At 40.5% G+C, this 20,297-nt stretch overlaps 1 protein-coding gene across 4 annotated transcripts in view; it reads left to right on the top strand.

The window, feature by feature from the left end:
- The window catches only part of LOC122559039 (protein FAM107B), a 213,864-nt gene that overhangs the window by 127,038 nt on the left and 66,529 nt on the right, over positions 1–20,297 (top strand). Inside the window, exon 1 of one of the 4 annotated variants that reach the window (XM_043708198.2) lies at positions 10,103–10,271. The exons of the other annotated variants lie outside the window; for them this stretch is intronic. The gene's annotated coding sequence lies outside the window, so the exon portion shown is untranslated. Of the gene's footprint in view, positions 1–10,102; positions 10,272–20,297 lie in introns of those variants that run through there. 4 annotated transcript variants of the gene reach the window in all.

The following is a 20,297-nucleotide window of genomic DNA, read 5'->3' as shown; positions in this document are numbered from 1 at the left end:
CTAGTTGTTCATTCATAATACGGACAATGAACAGCCAGAAAGTTGTCAAAATACTGAAATCTCTGGTATTAAAATACAATAACATCTCATCTCAGTCTGTGGACAGGAAGATCAGAATACCTTTATTTATTGTTTTACATGATGACAAATGTTATTTTGCATTCACACCAAGAGCCTTCAAAACCTATATAATTCTAAAGCAATAATAAAAGCAAAATGCTGCAGAAGCTGAAAATCTGAAATAAAGACAATAAGTGCTGAAATAAACTCAGCAGGACTGGCATCGTCAGAGAAAGCAATTGTCAATGTTTTGAATTAAATATTATTTCTTCAGAACTTAAGTTCAGAAGACTTGAAACATTAATGCTCCACAGATTCTGCTAGAACTGCTGAGTTTTTCCTCTTATTTTCTGTTTTAATTCTGAAGCAGTTCAGGGGTGCTGGGAAACCTGAAATCAGTTCACAATACCAATGTTACAGATCTCCTGTAAAATCAGTAACCAGATCATAAGATTTGCATTGAACTATGGATGCTGAGTACATAAGAGATGATTCTTCCCAGCAGATATACTTAAAACTACAGGCGTTTTCTGTTTTCTCTCTATTTCTTCTGTCTCAGCTAAAAAGACTTATTATGTGTGTGTGTGTGTCTCTCTATACTGAGGCCTTAGCTGCCCAGGTTGACTGTACAGGGGCTTGTCCTCAATCTGTTTAGCGAACACCACTCTCAAAGTGTATTCATAGTGCCTTTTGATGGATGGCTACTCCTTACAATTGGATAGAACAGGATTTGGAAGTTACTGAAAACAAATTTTTGTTGTGAATAGAATCATAAATATAGCATTTTAGCACATTCATCAATATTTCACAAGCTCAGCAAGAGCCTCAAATTCAAGGTGCTTTATTACGATAAATTTGTTCTCAATTATGTCTCACTGCAATGCTAGTGTAAGTTGTATGTGATGGTCAGCACATCTTTTAAAACAGACATGCATAGTTCACTATACAAAGTCATGATGTGATATAACAGTCAAGTGTTGATAGTAAGTTTTTTTTTAATAGATTTATTTTTCCTGAAAAATGTCTACTTCTGCCATTTCATTTAGTATGCTTGCCATAGACTTCTGCATGTACGGGTAAACCTTAAAATGAATTTGTGAGCAGTAATGTAAATTTGTCCTTGTTCAATTGCAATCTCCCATGAGTTTAAAATTTAAGACCATAAGAAGTAGGAAAACAAGTAGACTTTTCCACCCCTCAATCATGACTGATCCAACATTCCTTACTTTCACTTTGCTGTCCTTTCCTTGTAATCCTTGATTCCCCTACTGATCAAGGATTTATCTAACTCAGCCTTATATATACACAAGGAATTTGCTCCCATGTTCTCTGTGGTAGAGTTCCAATGACTCGTAACCCTCTGAGAGAAGATATTGGGTGGCACGATGGCACAGTGGTTAGCACTGCTGCCTCACAGCACCAGAGACCCGGGTTCATTTCCCGCATCAGGCGACTCTGTGCGGAGTTTGCACATTCTCCCTGTGTCTACGTGGGTTTCCTCCGGGTGCTCTGGTTTCCTCCCACAATCCAAAAATGTGCAGGTTAGTTGAATTAGCCATGCCAAATTGCCCATAGTGTTAGGTGAAGGTTTAAATGTAGGGGAATGAGTCTGGGGGGGTGGTGGTTCGGTATGGTCTTGTTGGGTCATAGGGTCTGTTTCCACACTATAACTAATCTAATCTAATTTAACTGTCACCCTGCCAGTCCACATGTTGATGTATCTTCTTGAATTGCTGCAGCCTCTGTAATAAAAGAGTCTCAATAATGCTGCTCATTCAGTATGTCAGGGATTTTGATCTAGTAGCAGTTAAAGAATGGAAACACATGTGCAACTTTGGATACACTATGACCTGATGAAAAATTGACAGATAATGGTGTTTCAATGCATCAACTGTCTTCTTACTCAAAGCAGTTAAATGACTGTTGCAAAATCTGTACGATAGCATTGTACAGCAACAATGAAAGGGATGGGTCTTCACAGGCTCAGCAATGAGGTGCACAGACTGTTTTTTTCCTGGACGGTGTTGAGCTTCTTGACTGTTGCTGTCTCGCCCATCCAAGTATGTGAAGAGTGGTCCATCATATTTCTGATTTATGCCTTCATTGTGTTGAAGAGGTTTTGAGGAGTCATGAGGTGAGCTACTCACTGAACAATACCTAACATCTGAGCTGTTCTAGTAATGATGGTGTTTACTTAGCTGGCCCAATTAAGTTTGTGTCAGGATCCAATAAATGAAACAACCCCATAGGTAAAGTGTCAGAATTCTCATGAATAACTTTTTTGGTTGATTTTTATGAGATCAGGAAAGTTTGATTTCACTTATTTTCACCATCTTTATGATGAACGTCTGTAGAAACCTCACTCGACTCCTTGCATCTAGACATTTCAAATTGTCCGTAGGATTGGAAGATGTTTGAAGTGTGAGCAGAATTTTTTTAAAGTGCTGCATTGACTTCTGGGTATCATGTGGTTTTCTATCTGTACATTACTAAAATGACTTTAATATTCCAAAAGAGTTGTGTCAGGATGCACAATGTTTCCACTGATCCTATGATAGCACTCCATAATCAACTCTATCTTTTCCTGTCTTTCCGGCTTTTCAGGAATTTATTCAGGATTTATAAAAACTGAAAAACTCTAAGTGTCAGTTTTTAAAGATATATTTTTATTGACAAATAGATTTTATAATATTTCAAAAATAAATGTCAGTTTTGATGATGTAGTTTCATGTAATCTTGAAGACTAGAGTAACCAGGACTTTGTGCCTAATTTCAAGTTTCATAAGTATTAATGTTGATAGGTTAAAGGTACAGCTTGAATTCCTTTTCTTAAGCATGTAACATTCTTACATAAACAGTGATATCTTCTGAATTAGTGAAGGTTGGTTAAATAAATGTTTCTCAGAGGTAAATTTAAAAATTGTGAATATGTAAGGTCAATGCAAATGAAAGTAATTAATTCAACTATGCATCAAGTGAAACATGGGTGTAATTGGCTTATAACATCCTTTTATTTGAATTCTCTTGTGTTTACTTCTGTGGGGTGTATATATATTGTCCCAGGGCAATGTTTGAATTGATTTGGTAGAACAATGACAAAAAGAACAATACAAAAGTTATGCAGAGGAGGATGCAACTCATAAATTGATTACTCACATTGCTGTCATCAGAACCAGTTTAACTATCTATCAAACAAAAATTTTTAATAATTTGTATTGTCTGATTCCTCTGCCCTGCACAAGTTTTCCCATACCATAAAGGTGGACAGGATTCCTGCTCTCAAGTAACACCACAGAGGCCCTGAAGGACTATGTCTTCAGCTTTTTTCTGTTGCCATTTCAATAATGCCCATTCCATGCACTTCCATCTCCTAATGACTCGGCTAAGTTTGGCAAGTCAAATTTAGGGATTGTTAAAAATCTTTTTATTGATTGCTGTTCTGAGATATTGTGTTAAAGGCTATCTTTATTGACTCACTCACAGGCTCACTATATTCATTAATACTAGATTCCCATTCATTCATTCATAATCTTTTGTTAACACGTTATTTACTATAACATGGTTTCATTCAGTCATTCAGAAAACCAAGGTTCGGTACTATCCAAATTTAAAAGCAACCCTTTCAAACCCGTTATTGCATTTCCACACCTTATCAGTCCTTGCTCAGCATACAGAACAATACCATCCCCATTAAGTTTCCATGAAACATTATAATATTAATCAGCCATTACCAACCATCTCCTGGACCTGAATAGATTAAATACCTGTTAAATACCTTTTAACTGGGCCATTATCCCTTTAAGTGTTTGCATGAAATTGTATGAATGAATGAAACTCATACCAGCTAATAGTAAATAATTTGGGCGGCACAGTGGCACAGTGGTTAGCACTGCTGCCTCACAGCGCCAGAGACCCGGGTTCAATTCCCGCCTCAAGCGACTGACTGTGTGGAGTTTGCACGTTCTCCCCATGTCTGCGTGGGTTTCCTCCGGGTGCTCCGATTTCCTCCCACAGTCCAAAGATGTGCAGGTAAGGTGAATTGGCCATGCTAAATTGCCCGTATTGTTAGGTGAGGGGTAAATGTAGGGGTATGAGTGGGTGGCGCTTCGGCGGGGCGGTGTGGACTTGTTGGGCCGAAGGGCCTGTTTCCACACTGTAATGTAATCTAATCTAAAAATCTCACGACCCAGCTGCAGTAATCAGTTAATATCCTTTATTCTTTTATTAAGTATAGGTACAATTTTTAACTTATTTAGAGCATATAGGCCTAGCGTTTTTTATTAATATTTACGAACTTAGAAGACAAAGGGCTAACACCTCCTAATTATGCAAGCAGACTGGACAGATGTCTCATCAGAAGTAGCAGCCAGCACTTAGCACATGGAGTCATTGAGATGTACAGCACGGAAACAGGCCTTTTGGTCCAACCCGTCCATGCCGACCAGATATCCCAACCCAATCTAGCCCCACCTGCTAGCACCCGGCCCATATCCCTCCAAACCTTTTCTATTCATATACCCATCCAGCTGCTTTTTAAATTTGTAATTGTACCAGCCTCCACCACTTCTGCAGGCAGCTCATTCCACACACGCACCACCCTCTGCGTGAAAAAGTTGGCCCTTAGGTCTCTTTTATATCTTTTCCCTCTCACCTAAACCTATGCCCTCCAGTTCTGGACTCCCCCATCCCAGGAAAAAGACCTTGTCTATTCACCCTACCCATGCTCCTCATGACTTTATAAATCTCTATAGGGTCACCCCCCAGCCTCCGACACTCCAGGGAAAACAGCCCTAGCCGATTCAAACTCTCCCTTTAGCTCAAATCCTTCAACCCTCGCAACATGCTCGTAAATCTTTTCTGAACCCTTTCAAGTTTCACAATATCCTTCTGATAGGTGTTTTACCCAACTACTGTCTCCCAGGACAGAAGCCATTCAAACTTTTGTGTACTAGAGATAAGAAATGTAACACCATAGTAATGGGATTTTAATATATGTGCGAACTGTGCATAAAGGGGCTCTTGTAAGAACTGTATTTTGGGATTCTATTGCCGGCTTTAACTTGTGCTGTGATTGATGAAAAAACAGGCTATTTTTGCCATGCACTGATTTCAGTTGTTATTTGAACATGATCCCACACTGTCAATAAATTATTGCATTTCTTCATATTGTTCAATTCCTCTTAAATCTAACCTGAAATTATCCAAATTATATCTGGTCTTGAAGGGTCCTATGATTTGCACACCTCACTTGTGCCCATTTGTGATGTACGTACCATATGATTTATGCATTTGCCATTATGCAACATTCAGAACATTGTTGCTAATGTGCATGTTGGGTAGTCATAGTCATAGAGTCATCCCTCAAGTAAATTCTGCACATACCGCATATCCAAGAACTACACTTGAATAAATTCTTCTTAGACGTATTACCATCCATGTTTATTCAGAGTTTGTAGGAAAATATTGTTAGATCCAAAGCATTCACAAGTTCATTAGTAGTTTTGTACGATAAACGATATGTGAAATTAGGATGAAAACTGCGTCAGGCAGAACAAGGAAATCTTGAGTAAACGACACCTATGGTTCCTGGGGAGCAAACCTTATATAAAATACTTTAATGCACTTCCACTAAAACTCCTACGATGAGGTGAACTATGTATGTCAAGGCAGATTGTCATTTAGTTTTCCTGGATCCTTTTATTAGTCACTAACTTGTTTTCTTGAATTTTAATGTCATTCCAAATAAAAATTACCACCCTCTGAATGTACCCAAGGATCTTTGGCTTTCAAGGTTTCCCACTTGATTTTCTCACAGTTTTGTTGCTAAATGTGGAAACTGAAAAATGTAAAACCATCTAAGTTGTAAATGTCAAGATTCTTAACTAGATCTGACAGGGCAGTTCTTCATGCTGATCATGGATGGCTGATGACTGTAGAAATGGCAAACCTCATGATTTTGTCTGAATTGAATTGAATTCAATTCAATTCAATTTATTGTCACGTGTACCAAGGCACAGTGAAAAGCTTTGTCTTGCAAGCAATACAGGCAGATCACATAGTTAAGTAGCATAGATAGTAAATAATAGGTTAACAGCAAATAAATAGATAATCTTCTTGAATTTATCATAATGATGGCACCATCATTCTGAGCTTAACATATAAACTCAGGCATGGTTAGGAACACGGGACTGGGATATCATAGCAATTACAGAAACGTGGCTTAGGGATGGACAGAACTGGCAGCTTAATGTTCCAGGATACAGATGCTATAGGAAGGACAGAAAAGGGGCAGAGAGGAGGGGGAGAGGCCTTTTTGATAAAGGATAGCATTACTGCTGTACTTAGGGATGATATTCCTGGGAATACATCCAGGGAAGTTATTTGGGTGAACTGAGAAATAAGAAAGGGATGATCACCTTATTGGGATTGTATTACAGACCCCCTAATAGTCAGAGGGGAATTGAGAAACAAATTTGTAAGGAGATCTCAGTTATCTGTAAGAATAATAGGGTGGTTATGATAAAGGATTTTAACTTTCCAAACATAGACTGGGGCTGCCATAGTGTTAAGGGTTGAGACAGAGAGGAATTTGTTAAGTGTGTACAAGAAAATTTTCTGATTCAGTATGTGGATATACCTACTCGACAAGGTGCAAAACTTGCCCTACTCTTGGCAAATAAGGCAGAGCAGATGACTGAGGTGTCAGTGGGGGAGCACTTTGGGACCAGTGACCATAGTTGTATTAGTTTTAAAATAGTGATGGAAAAGGATAGAGCGGATCTAAAAGTTGAAGTTCTAAATTGGAGGAAGGCAAGAACTTTCAAAAGCTGATTGGGGGCAGATGTTCGCAGGTAAAGGGATGGCTGGAAAATGGGAAGCCTTCAGAAATGAGATAACGAGAATCCAGAGACAATATATTCCTGTTAGGGTGAAAGGAAAGGCTGGTAGGTGTAGGGAAAGCTGGATAAATAGAGAAGTTGAGGTTTTGGTTAAGAAAAAAAAGGAAGCATATGTCAGATATAGACAATGACATCAAATGAATCCTTAGAAGAGTATAAAGGCAGTATTAGTGGACTTCTGAGGGAAATCAGGAGAGTAAAAAGGGCAAATACAGTTAAGGAGAATCCAAAGGGATTTTATAAATACATTAAGGACAAAAGGGTAACTAGGGAGAGAATAGGGCTCCTCCAACACCAGCAAGGCAGCCTTTGTGTGGAGCTGCAGGAAATGGAAGAGATAGTAAACGAGTATTTTGCATCAGTATTTGCTGTAGAGAAGGACAAGGAAGATACAGAATGTGGGGAAATAGATGGTGACATCTTGAAAAATGTCCATATTACAGTGGAGAGGGTGCTGGATGTCTTGAAACAAATAAAGGTGGATAAATCCCCAGAACCTGATCAAGTGTACCCTAGAACTCTGTGGGAAGTTAGGGAAGTGATTGCTGAGGTATTTGTATCATCGATAGTCACACGTGAGGTGCCGGAAGACTGAACGTTGGCTAACATGGTACCTTTATTTAAGAAAGGTGGTAAGGAAAAGACAGGGAACTCTAGACCGGTGAGCCTGACATTGCTGGTGGGCAGTTTGTTGGAGGGATTCTGAAGCAACAGGATTTATATGAACTGATTATGGATAGTCAGCATGGCATGAAAATCATGTCTCATGAACTTGATTGAGTTTTTTGAAGAAGTAACAAACAGGATTGATGAGGATACAATGATAGACATGATCTATATAGACTTCAGTAAGACATTCGACAAGGTTCCTCATGGGAGACTGGTTAGCAAGGTTAGATCACATGGAATACAGGGAGAACTAGCCACTTGGATACAGATCTGGCTCGAAGTTAGAAGACAGGAGATGGTGGTGGAGGTCTGTGACCAGTGGTGTGCCACAAGGATCGGTTCTGGGTCCACTATTTTCGTCAATTATATAAATGATTTGGATGTGAACATAAGTTTGCAGATGACACCAAAATTGGAGGTGCAGTAGACAGCGAAGAAGGTTACCTGAGAGTACACAGGATCTTGATCAGATGGTCCAATGGGCTGAGGAGTGGCAGATAGAGTTACTTTAGATAAAGGATTAGTGGTGCTGGAAGAGCACAGCAGTGAGCTGCTGCATTTTGGGAAAGCAAATCAGACTTATACACTTAATGGTAAGATCCTGGGCAGTGTTGCTGAACAAAGCGACCTTGGAGTGCAGGTTCATAGTTCCTTGAAAATGGAGTTACAGGTGGATAGGATAGTGAAAAAGGTGTTTGGTATGCTTTCCTTTATTGGTCAGAGTATTGAGTAGAGGTGTTGGGAGGTCATATTGCAGCTATACTGGATATTGATTAGGCCACTGTTGGAATATTGTGTGCAAATCTGGTCTCCTTCCTATCGAGAGGATGTTGTTAAACTTGAAAGGGCTCAGAAAAGATTTACAAGGATGTCTCCAGGGTTGGCGGATTTGAGCTATAGGGAGAGGCTGAATACACTGTTTCCCCTGGAGTGTCGGAGGCTGAGGGGTGACCGTATGGTGGTTTATTTAATCATTAGGGGCATGGAAAGGATAAAGAGACAAGGTCTTTTCCTAGGGGTGGGGAAGTCCAGAACTGGAGGGCATAAATTTAGGGTAAGAGAGGAAAGATATAAAAGGGACCTAAGGGGCATCTTTTTCACACCGAAGGTGTGCGTGAATGGAAAGAGGTGCCAGAGGAGGCAGTGAAGGCTGGTACAACTACAGCATTTAAAAGGCTGGACATATGAATAGGAAGGGTTTAGAGGGATGTGGGGCCAAGTGCTAGCAAATGAGACTAGATTAGGATAGGATATCAGGTCAGCATGGATGGATTGGACCGAAGGGTCTGTTTCTGTGCTGTACATCTCTATGACTCCCTGAAAAGAACATGAGAATTTACTTCCCCATTCATGAGAAAGCAAGTCTATCTCAAATCAAATTTGAACATGAGAAGCTTTCTTAATTCCTTTTTGCTTCACTGAGATCATCTTGTACTGTCACAATCTTGTTTTGCAGACAGATTTGATTCTTGAATCTACACTTTCAATGACTCCTGTTATTTATTAGTAGTAAACATAGCCACCACCCATGTTTCAGTAACCTCACTTGGGAGATGAGTGATAACATAACAATGTAGTTAAATTTGGGAAAAGAAGTCCTGAATCATCTCCAAATCCAAATGAGGAGGATATTAAAGTCACTATCCAATATGTCTCCATAACACAGCCAATAAACTCAACACCATCAATACCTCCATGTTAATACAGTGCCTCTAATAGAAGACCACTCCAGTATACAAGCATGGGAGAAATGAGACAGAAATATATAAATCTCAGGAGGTAAGGACACAAGTCTATGGTGATAAACTCAAATAAATGTCCAAAAGTTTATTTAAAACAAAATTAGTTCTGAGAAGTTTTAAAGGTGGAGGAAGAAGTGGCAAAGTGCAGAAGTTTGGAATTGCAGCTGTAGTGTTCCAAAGTGTAGAGAAGGCTACTGCAAACTCAGAGGAGCATAGAATGTGAGCTTGGGCGGAGTTGCATGAAGTGAACCTGTGGGGAAAGTTCATCACAGAAATAATAAGCAAATAACATACCAACAAGACAAAGCTCTTTACATCCGGGTAAGGAGTCACTGTGATATTTTGGGTTTTATTAGCTAACTTATCAAATTCAAATACCATTTCATCCTACTGCGTTTTAGTTACACCACTGTCTTACAGTTTTACGAATACACACTGGCTTCAGCAATATATTTCCACTTCCCAAACCATCCGAAGGGGGAAAGGAGGTGGCCGATTGGGTAATGCTGAATAAAATCGGGCTCTGCTCCAACTCCATTCACTTCTTGACATTAATCAACATTGCATTTGGCTCACGCCAATCTGTGGGGAACCCCTGCCCCGCCCACCGAGCCCTCTGAATGGACAGCTGGCTGATTGGACTTTGTTCGGGGAATGTTGTCAGTCACTGTGCAAACATTCATTGCTCATCGTGTGCTCACAGATGAGACCTACCTTTTCTCGTGTTATTCACTGTTTCTACAATTTTCAGTGGCTAGAAAGTTTTCGTGAGTTATTTTGTTCCGTTTCACTTAGTTTAAATGAAGCAACAGGGACCTGCACATATTGATGGGACATCTAAACAATGCCAAGTTATTCTGAGGTGAATTCCGGGTCACTGAATTTAAATAGTTTTCAGCAGGTAATTTGTTTTATTGGCTCTTGAGTAGAATATCTGGGAACAGCCATGTACAGACTAGCAGCTATTCAGTAAACATTTACAGTCAGCTGCTTAACGAAATATTTAAAATTTTACTGTAGTTGTTTTAAGATGAACTCGACTTTTCACACTGTGTTAGTATTTTCTGTCCAATTTGGCCCCAGAATTATTCTTTGAAGTAACCCTACATATTAAATTCTATCAAGCACAAACTTAGTGTGGAACTTGATTCCAAAATCCTTTCAAGTAGTGAGTTTCAGATTTTTTTTTTAGCAGCCCACTGGAAAATAAACCTTATCTCCCATTAGGGCTTTTGTTATTCTATTTTAAATCTGAGGTTTCTGTTTTACTGTCTCCCTTCCCACAAGATAAGGTGAATGGAGCAAAGCTATAGAAACCCTTTAGTTGTTTTGAATAATTGTGAGGACTCAAATTTATTTTGCTGTAAGGAAAACACATGAAATCTGTCATGCCTCTGTATAGGAGAATGTCTTCACTCCTGGTCAACATAACTTTGCCCTCAAAAGGCCTTGGTATTCTTTCTAAAGTGTGATCTTCAGAATTTTATGCATGCAATATGTTGACTGAGACCAAACCAGAGATCTGTAAAAAGACTAGAATATCTTCCTTGTTTTTGTAGTCCATGCCTCAATTAATAAAGTCTCACACTTCATATTATTTCCTAACTGCCTTATCAATCTGCCCTTTCTCCTTTAAAGTCTTGAGTATGCATGTTTCATTTTCTTGAATCCATTCATATTTAAAATAGGAACAAGACCATTTGGCCTTTTCACCTCTGACATTCAACAGTGCCATGATCTCAATTGACAGTTCTGGACTAGTGAACACTTCAAAATGAACCCAGATTTGAAAGGTCACATGTTTAATTTTTACAGTTATTCAACATGGTGGTTAATCACTAAGACATTCATGTGGGGCTGCAGATATTTTTTAACAGCGGAATATAAGTCTTTTACACAAAAGGAAGAAACAAACAACATTTACATACAAGATAGCTAACAGAACTTAACAAACATCAAAACAAAGATTCAACTGGTTTTCCAATACCATTCATAAGAAACTCAATCCCAGAGAAATATCATTCCATCCTCAACTTTTTAAAATATTCCTTTCTCTGACCTTCCTTAGTCTCTCTTTCTTGAACTTTAGAGACAATTTTAAGATTCCTTACTGGTTCCTATGACCTAAACTTGTTCAGTTTTTAAAAACAATTGAATACTTCTATGCAAGCCCTCTTGGCCTGGAAGCACCACTGATCAGAAACCAGTGTACTGTTGTGGCTGGTTCCCCTGAGCTAAACCAAAAAGATTAGGTCTCTTGCTTGGAGATATGGGCAGCACGGTGGCACAGTGGTTAGCACTGCTGCCTCACAGCGCCAGAGACCGGGGTTCAATTCCTGCCTCGGGCAACTGTCTGTATGGAGTTTGCACATTCTCCCTGTGTCTGCGTGGGTTTCCTCCGGGTGCTCTGGTTTCCTCCCACAGTCTAAAAATGTACAGGTTAGGTGAATTGGCCATGCTAAATTGCCCGTAGTGTTAGGTGAAGAGGTAAACGTAGAGGAATGGGCCTGGGTGGGTTATTCTTTGGAGGGTCGGTGTGGACCTGTTGGGCCGAAGGGCCTGTTTCCACACTGTAAGTAATCTAATCTAATGTGTAATGAACTCAATTCTTCTGGACTAATATTTTGAACATTCTGAAGTGAAAACTAAGCTAGTTGCCTTAATGCGTTTGCAATACCTTCACAAACCCAACAATATAAACATTTTTATCCATTCGTGCTACAGGGGATCTCCTAGACATTTGAGCTACTACAGTCTTATTCTTTCATGGAATTAATGTATTTGGACCACTGTTCCAAATTGACTCTGACCTTTCAAAAAAAACCTCAAAGAAATGACCTACATCCATCTGCTTCTATTTTGAAATTCAAATTTTTAAAAATTATGAATTTTCAATCCCAACAGAATAATGGCAGATCTTCTAGCTTGACTCTGCTTGGCCATCCTCAAATTCCTTCGTTTTTTTGGTACCCACCAATCTGTTGACCTCTGTCTTGAATAGGTTCAGTGACTGAGCATTTGTAGCTCTATGGGATAGAAAATTCCAAAGGTTTATAATGCATTGAGTGAAGAAGTTTCTTTTTGTTTATGACTTGAAGGTACTGGTGTTGGACTGGGGTGTACAAAGTTAAAAATCACACAACACCAGGTTATAGTCCAACAGGTTACATTCTCAAGTGAACTTGAAAAATGTAACTTTAAGAATGTTCTGGGGTTTACAGATGAAAGAACTGAAACTACACCCTCACTCTTGGAGTAAAGACATTTTTACTCAACTTAGTCTGAACTGACTAGCATCCTTATCGATTTTCCTATTCCTCGGATGCTGCCTGACCTGCTGTGCTTTCCAGCAGCACTCTAATCTAGACTCTGATTTCCAACATCTGCAGTCCTCACTTTTGCTCACTCTAAAAGATGAGAGACTTAACAAACAATCCAGGTATTTTTCAATATATAATTTCAATTACATCACACTAAACTTTTCCTATAAATTCTGTGCTGAAATCTAGTGCTTCCAAATAAACCTGTTGGACTATAACCTGGTGTTGTGTGATCTTTAACTTTTTGTTTACAGTCTTGAATGGCTGACATCTCTTATTTTGAGACTGTTCTAAATTCACCAGCCAGAGGAATCATTTCCTTAGCACTTACCATTTATTATAACCTAGATAATACTGCTTCACCATTGTTTCTCCTGATGTTTATCGCTCCACAATTAAGGATATGGAATTGTATTGCAATGCTTCTGACAATTCCAATGCTTCTGTCCATTTTACTAGTCTATGGCTTCTTGAAGCCTTACTGTTATCCTTTTAAATTTTAGCAGTAAATAGTGTCATCTGCAAACCTTAAGACTGTACTCCTATATGTCCTAGTCATTTACTTATAGACTATGTATTTATGACACTAACTTCTGTATTTATAAATATAGAAGATTGGTCATAATACTGACTTTATGACCCCATGGTATATGTCGGTCCATCAAAAAAATATATTCACTATTACTGCTGCATATTATCTCTTGTACCCAAGTTACACCCTGAATACTATGTTGCTTCTGTTTTTGAATATTTATGTTGTATTGCTGTTTTTCAATTGCTGTTTTTGAAATTGTTGTATACTTCTCCTGCACGCCCATTGTGACCCCGTTCAAAGTTATAAAATAACCCCAATCAAGTTAGTCAAATGTGACTTGCCTTTAATAAAGCTGTTGTTGGCTGTTCATAATTAACTTATGCATTTCAAATGAAATTTAATTTTCTCTATAGTAGCTTTCATCAGCTATCTAGAATGCATCATATCTGGACCAAGTGCCTTAGTTAATTTGAGTGCCAACCATTTTCTAATCTCTCCATTGTACATTTTTTTAACTTATCCAATATCTCTGATCCCCTATGCTATACTACAGTGTTAACTTCATTATCTTCTGTGAAGACAGAAGCAATGTACTTATTCAGCACCTCAACCATGCCAAAGGTGAGGACTGCAGATGCTGGAGATTACAGTAAATCAAACATTTTTTTGCCCGAAACATTGATTCTCCTGCTCCTCGGATGCTGCCTGACCTGCTTTTCCAGCACCACACTCTCGACCTCTACTATTTTTGAGAGAAACAATTTGCAAACATTTCCCATTGCTTCAGTGGTATCTGCTGGCTGCACCACATCAGAATCACATTGTTTGTTGCAGCATAAAAGTAGGGAAGATCAGGAAGTCCAACAAGCTAACTTGCAATATCCCCATTAATGCGAACAAAAACATTTCCTCTTTTTGTTTTATCAGAACAGACCAGTTCAATATTCTGACTAAAAGTATATTAACTTTTGTTTGTTCATTCAAACGGTGAGAGCATTAGTAGCTGGGTCAGCATTTACTGTTCATCCCTAGTTGAGAAGGTGGTAGTGAGCTGCTGCCTTGAACTGATGCAGTTCATTTGGTGCACATACAATCCTGTTAGGGAGCAGTGTTCCTATATATCCTGCTGCCCTTGTCCTTCTAAATCATAGTGGTAATGACTTTGGAAGATGCTATTAAAATGCCTTGGTGATTTTCTGCTTCACATCTTTTGGATATTACGCATTGCTGCTACTGAGTACTGATGATGGAGGAAGTGAATGTGATGCCAGTAAAGCTGACTCCTTTGTCCTGGATGGTGATTATCTTTTTGAGTGTTGTTAGAGGTGCATTCATCCAGACAAGTGGTAAGCATTCCATCACACTCATGACTTGTGTCTTGTAGGTGATGGACAGGAATCAGGAAATAATGAGGAATCAGGAAATGAGTTCCTTACTGCAGGACTCCGAGCCTCTGACCTGCTATTGTAATCACAGTATTGATATAGCTAGTCAAATTCAGTTTATGGTCAATGGTAGTCTCTCAGATACTGATGGTGAGCGATATAGTGATGTCATCAAATGTCCAGGAGTAATGTTAAATTATCTCTTGTTGGAGATGGTCATTGCCTGACACTTGCATGCTGTGAATGTGACTTACCACTTGTCAGTCCAAACCCAGATATTGTTCAAGTCTTGTTGCATTTGCTTATGGACTGCTTCAATATCTGATTACATGCGAGTGGCACTGAACATTGTACAATCATTGGCCAACATCCCTGCTTCCGGATGGAAGGTCATTGATGAAGCAGCTGAAGATACTTGGATCTAGATACTAGCCTGAGGAATTCCTGCAGAGATGTCATGGAGTTGAGATGACTGACCTTCACAAGCACAACCAGTGTCTTTCTGCCAGGTAAGACTCCAACCAGTGAAGAGCTTTTCCTTGATTCCCATTAACTCAATTTTACGAGGGCTCCTGATGTCATACTTGGCTAAATACGGCCTCTTGCCTCACCCTGGAATTCAGTTGTTTTGAACCAAACTGTAATGAAGTCATTTGTGAGTAGCCTTGTCAGAACCCATACCAAGGGTCAGTAAGCAGATTATTGTTAAGCAAGTGCTGCTTGATAACACTGATGACCCCTTTGATCAGTTTACTGATGATCGAGAATAGACTAGGGCATTAATGGCCGATTGGATTTGTCCAATTTTTTTTGTGTACAAGATGTACCTAGACAATGTTCCACATTGTCATGTAGCTGTCAACATTGTGGCTCAACTGGAACAGCTTAGCTAGGGTGTAGCAAGTTCTGGAGCACAAGGCTACAGTAATATTGCCAGATGTTTTTGGAACATGTTTTTGCGGTTCCTGAGTCTTTCGCCATTTCTTGATAGAGTACCACGTGAATCAAATTGACTGAGAGCTAGCATCTCTGACAAAGCCCCAGTTCTAATGGGAGTGCTGGTCAGTTTATTGTACAGCAGCTCCCTGGTTTAGACGCTGAGCTTATGTAGTGAGATGTGGTGTGGTGAAAAACACAGGAAGCAGATGCTTCAGAGGCAAAGGAAACTCTGGATTTTATTTAAAACAAGCAAAATTGTGAATATATATATATGTATAAAATCCCTGACAAGAAAATGAATATTTACAAAAAAACAATGCAATGCATCAAGAGAAATGTGACAGCCACTAACACCCCAATTAACCCTTGCAGCACCAATTTAGTATAGTGGCTTTTTAATTACAGAGAGTTGTTAATTTCTCGATGATGGGAAAAGAGAGAGAAGAGAGGAAACGTGAATCCTGGGGTCCTATCCTGCTTCCCTTCCCTGGGGGTGCCCTGCACCATCGGCCCTGAAATCCACCCTTCCTACCCTATCTTACTGAGCTGGGACAGAGGGTCTTGATGATCTTATGCTCACCCCCAAAGTGGCTTCTGTTGGTTTGGACAGTGGTGGATGTCCCTGGCGCTGCCCCTAGTCGGTCTCTCTGCTTTCCGGTCACTTCTCATCAGTACGTGGAGGTCATGGATGAGAAGATTGCTCACACTCCTTCCTTTCCTGAGTCTGTGACTGGCTGTGGCTGATTTCTTGATGCTGGCTGGACTACTGGTTGAACCGCACCAGAGATCAAGGTTCCCCAGTTATACTGGCTGTTGATTTCCATTATTTCCCACCAAATCTGCATTTGATCTCTGAGCTGTTGTTCTTCCTCGCAGGGCTTAATGAGCTTCCTGAGTATTAGATGAGGTGTGAATGGTTCTTCAATTAAAGTGAATGAATTTCCGATAGTTTTGAATATCCATTATTGCTCTTAGATGGTTGTAGGTTAAGTTGTTGTTGATAGTGTGAAGGCCTTCCCATTCAAGGCAAACAGGTTTGCATGTTGTACAATGATGCAGAATGTTCAGTATCTCTGCATCCAAGAAAATGTTTAAAAGTTGAATGGTTTTGTAGGCTCCAGATTGTCTCAGCTGTTTTCTCTGCAGGCTTGTGTTTATTGTCTATTAGGAGAAAGTGAGGACTACAGATGCTGGAGATCAGAGTCGAGAGTGTGGCACTGGAAAAGCACAGCAGGTCAGGCAGCATCCAAGGAGCAGGAGAATCGACATTTCAGGCATAAGCTGTTCATCAAGAATAAAGGTCATTGTCTTTTAGCTGAGGCATTTGTGGGGGCCTTCCATTAGCATGTTCCAGACAGCTACCTCTAAGCTTGCATATTGCCTCATCTGTCTCAGCCAGTGACCTCAGAGAGTTTTAGTTCAAATGTGAATTTCACAACCTCCTGTCCCAAGTTCAGAGGGTTTTAGTCCAGGATATCTGATGGGAGTTTTTGCCACACCTTATATTATAGACATCACTGCTCATTTTAAAAAAAAGTTAGAAAAATACAGACAGATAGCTAAAGCAATTCTGTAGAAGCTACTTTTTATTCTTTGTGGATTGAAGCTGCAAAAGAATTGTTTTTAAAAGAAAGATTGTGGAAAGGATTACTGCACTTTTTCAAAAGTAAGTTATCAGCACAGTAAGTGTTGTTGACACTGTTGCTTTTTAACCAGTGAGGGAAGCTTTGTTGTGGATGAACTGGCACCAAGGAGGGTGTGTATGAAGTGAGATTCAGCCTGCAACAAGTAGCTGATTGGTCAGTGTACTTGCCAACAACGATGTGAAAACGTCCAGGTAGCTGAACAACTTTTAGATGTGAACAATAAGGTCAGAAGCCATTGGGTCCCTGGAAAGGAAGGTACTTTGCTTTGCTCTGCAGTTGTTAAAAAAAAATCCCTAAAGCCTGAAAAGAGCCAGTTTATTTTTCCTCACCATGTTGCTTCTGCCATTACAGAAACTTGGTTTAGAGCAGGGCAGGTCTGACTGCTCAATGTTCCAGGGTTTAGATGTTTCATGATAATAGAGAGGGATGTAAAAGTGGTTGGGGAATTGCAATACTAATTAAGGAGAAAGTGCAGCTGCACTAAGAGAGGACATATTGGATATGAGTAGAACTCAGAAATAAGAAAGGTGTAATCACTATGATGGGGTTATATTACAGGCCTCCCAATAGCCAATGGGTGATAGAAGAAAAGACACGTGGAACAGATCATGGAAAGGTGTAAAAACAGCAGGATGATTTTAATTTTCCCAATATTGATTAGGACTCCTTTAACACCAAGGGCTTAGATGGGGCAGAAGTTGTTTGGTGCATCCATGTGGATAGTCCAACTAGGGAAGTGGTCGTACTAGACAGTCATAGTATCATACAGCATGGAAATAGATCCTTCGGTCCAACTCGTCTGCGACAACTGGACATCATTAACAAATCTAGTCCCGTTTGCCAGCATTTGGACCTTATTCTTCTCAACTCTTCCTTTTCCTATACCAATCCAGATACCTTTTAAATGTGGTAATTGCATCCACCTCCACTACTTCTTAAGGCAGTAAGTTCCATACATGCACCACCATCTGTGTGAAAAAGTGATCCCTCAGGTTCATTTTAAATCTTTCCCCTCTCACCGTAAAACTATGTCCGTTAGTTTTGGGCTCCTCCACCACAGGAAAAAGACCTTGCTTATTCACCCTATCCATGCCCCTCTTACTTAAAAATCACACAACACCAGGTTATAGTCCAACGAGTTTAATTGAAAGCTCTAGCTTTCATGCCCCTCATGATTTTATAAACCTCTATAAGGTCACCCCTCAGCCTTCATGCTCCAGGGTATGAGCATGGCCAGGTAATCAAAGTTTCAGTGGGAAGCATTTCAGGAACGGTAGTTTTCTTAGAATCTCTACAGTGTGGAAACAGGCAATTTGTCCAACAAGTCCACACAGACCCTCTGAAGAGTAACCCACCCAGACCCATCTCCCTACCGTATTACTCTACATTTACCCCAGATGAATGCACCTAGCCTACACATCCCTGAACACTATACGCAATTTAGCATGGCCAATTCACCCGACTTGCACATCTTTGGATTGTGGGAGGAGACCGACACAGACACAGGGAGAATGTTCAAACTCCACACAGACAGTCGCCTGAGGCTGGAATTGAACCCAAGTCCCTTGTGCTGTGAGGCAGCAGTGCTAACCACTGAGCTACTTTGATGCCATTATTGGTCATAATTCCATAAGTTTTAAGGTAGTTATAGATAAGAATAACTTTCTTCAGGTGACAGTGGTAAATTTGGGGAAGGCTAATCACAACAGTCATTAAAGGCCAGTTGATTAGAGTTCAGGTGTTGGCAGCATGAATGCGGGTTCCACTTTGGGAAATGTCAGCAGTGACGAGTCATTCCAGGTACGTTTTGGGGGCTAGGGCATCATAGGGGCAGAGTAGGCAATTAATCAGGTAAGGTGGACCAAGGATATATTTCCCTCCCCTCCCCTATCAGCATTCCGTAAAGACCACTCCCTCCGTGACTCCCTCGTCAGATCCACACCCCCCACCAACCCAACCTCCACTCCCGGCACCTTCCCCTGCAACCGCAGGAGGTGCAAGACTTGCGCCCACACCTCCCCCTTCACCTCCCTCCAAGGCCCCAAAGGAAACTTCCATATCCGCCACAGATTCACCTGCACCTCCACGCATATCATCTATTGCATCCTCTGCACCCGATGTGGCCTCCTCTATATTGGGGAGACAGGCCGGCTACTTGCGGAGCGTTTCAGAGAACACCTCTGGGACACCCGGACCAACCAACCCAACCACCCTGTAGCTCAACATTTCAATTCCCCCTCCCACTCCACCAAGGATATGCAGGTCTTTGGACTCCTCCATCATCAGACCACAACAAAACGACGGTTGGAGGAAGAACGCCTCATCTTCCGGCTAGGAACCCTCCAACCACAAGGGATGAACTCGGATTTCACCAGTTTCCTCATTTCCCCTCCCCCCACCCTGTCTCAGTCAAATCCATCAAATTCAGCACCGCCTTCCTAACCTGAGATCTTCTTCCCGACCTCTCCGCCCCCACCCCAGTCTGACCTATCACCCTCACCTTGACCTCTTTCCACCTATCACATTTCCGATGCCCCTCTCCCAAGTCCCTCCTCCCTACCTTTTATCTTAGCCTGCTGGACAAACTTTCCCCATTCCTGAAGAAGGGCTTATGCCCGAAACGTCGATTCTCCTGTTCCTTGGATGCTGCCTGACCTGCTGCGCTTTTCCAGCAACACATTTCCAGCACCAATTAATCAGGTAAGTTTGGTAAGGTGCTGAACCGAAACTCTTATCAAACCTTGCAGAAGAGAAACCCTCTGTAGAACCTGATCAAACTTGTACTGAGTCAACTAACCGTATGACTCAGCCCAATCTCTTCCAAGATGCTTCAGCATTCTAGCAGAAACCAAATCAGGAGGCCATGTTTTTAAAGTGACGGAAGGTTGCATGTTGAGTGACACTCAGCCCTGTATCTCCTCGAAGTCATGATTTTGAATGTTTTCACATTTTGTTTCAAATCATGAGCTCCAGAACATCTGATGGAAACAAGTCTTAGTTACAGAAATGGTAAGGGCGGTCCGAGAGTTAATTTATTAACTTTCAGGGAAATAAAAGTGGGTCTTCAGTGATGACAGCACTTCTTTTTACAAAATGTGTCTT

This window comes from Chiloscyllium plagiosum, unplaced genomic scaffold (assembly GCF_037043375.1).
Source record: "Chiloscyllium plagiosum isolate Xiang-an unplaced genomic scaffold, Cpla_swu_hap1 HiC_scaffold_14, whole genome shotgun sequence".
Classification (NCBI taxonomy): domain Eukaryota; kingdom Metazoa; phylum Chordata; class Chondrichthyes; order Orectolobiformes; family Hemiscylliidae; genus Chiloscyllium; species Chiloscyllium plagiosum.
This window is presented reverse-complemented; position numbering and strand designations above follow the sequence as displayed.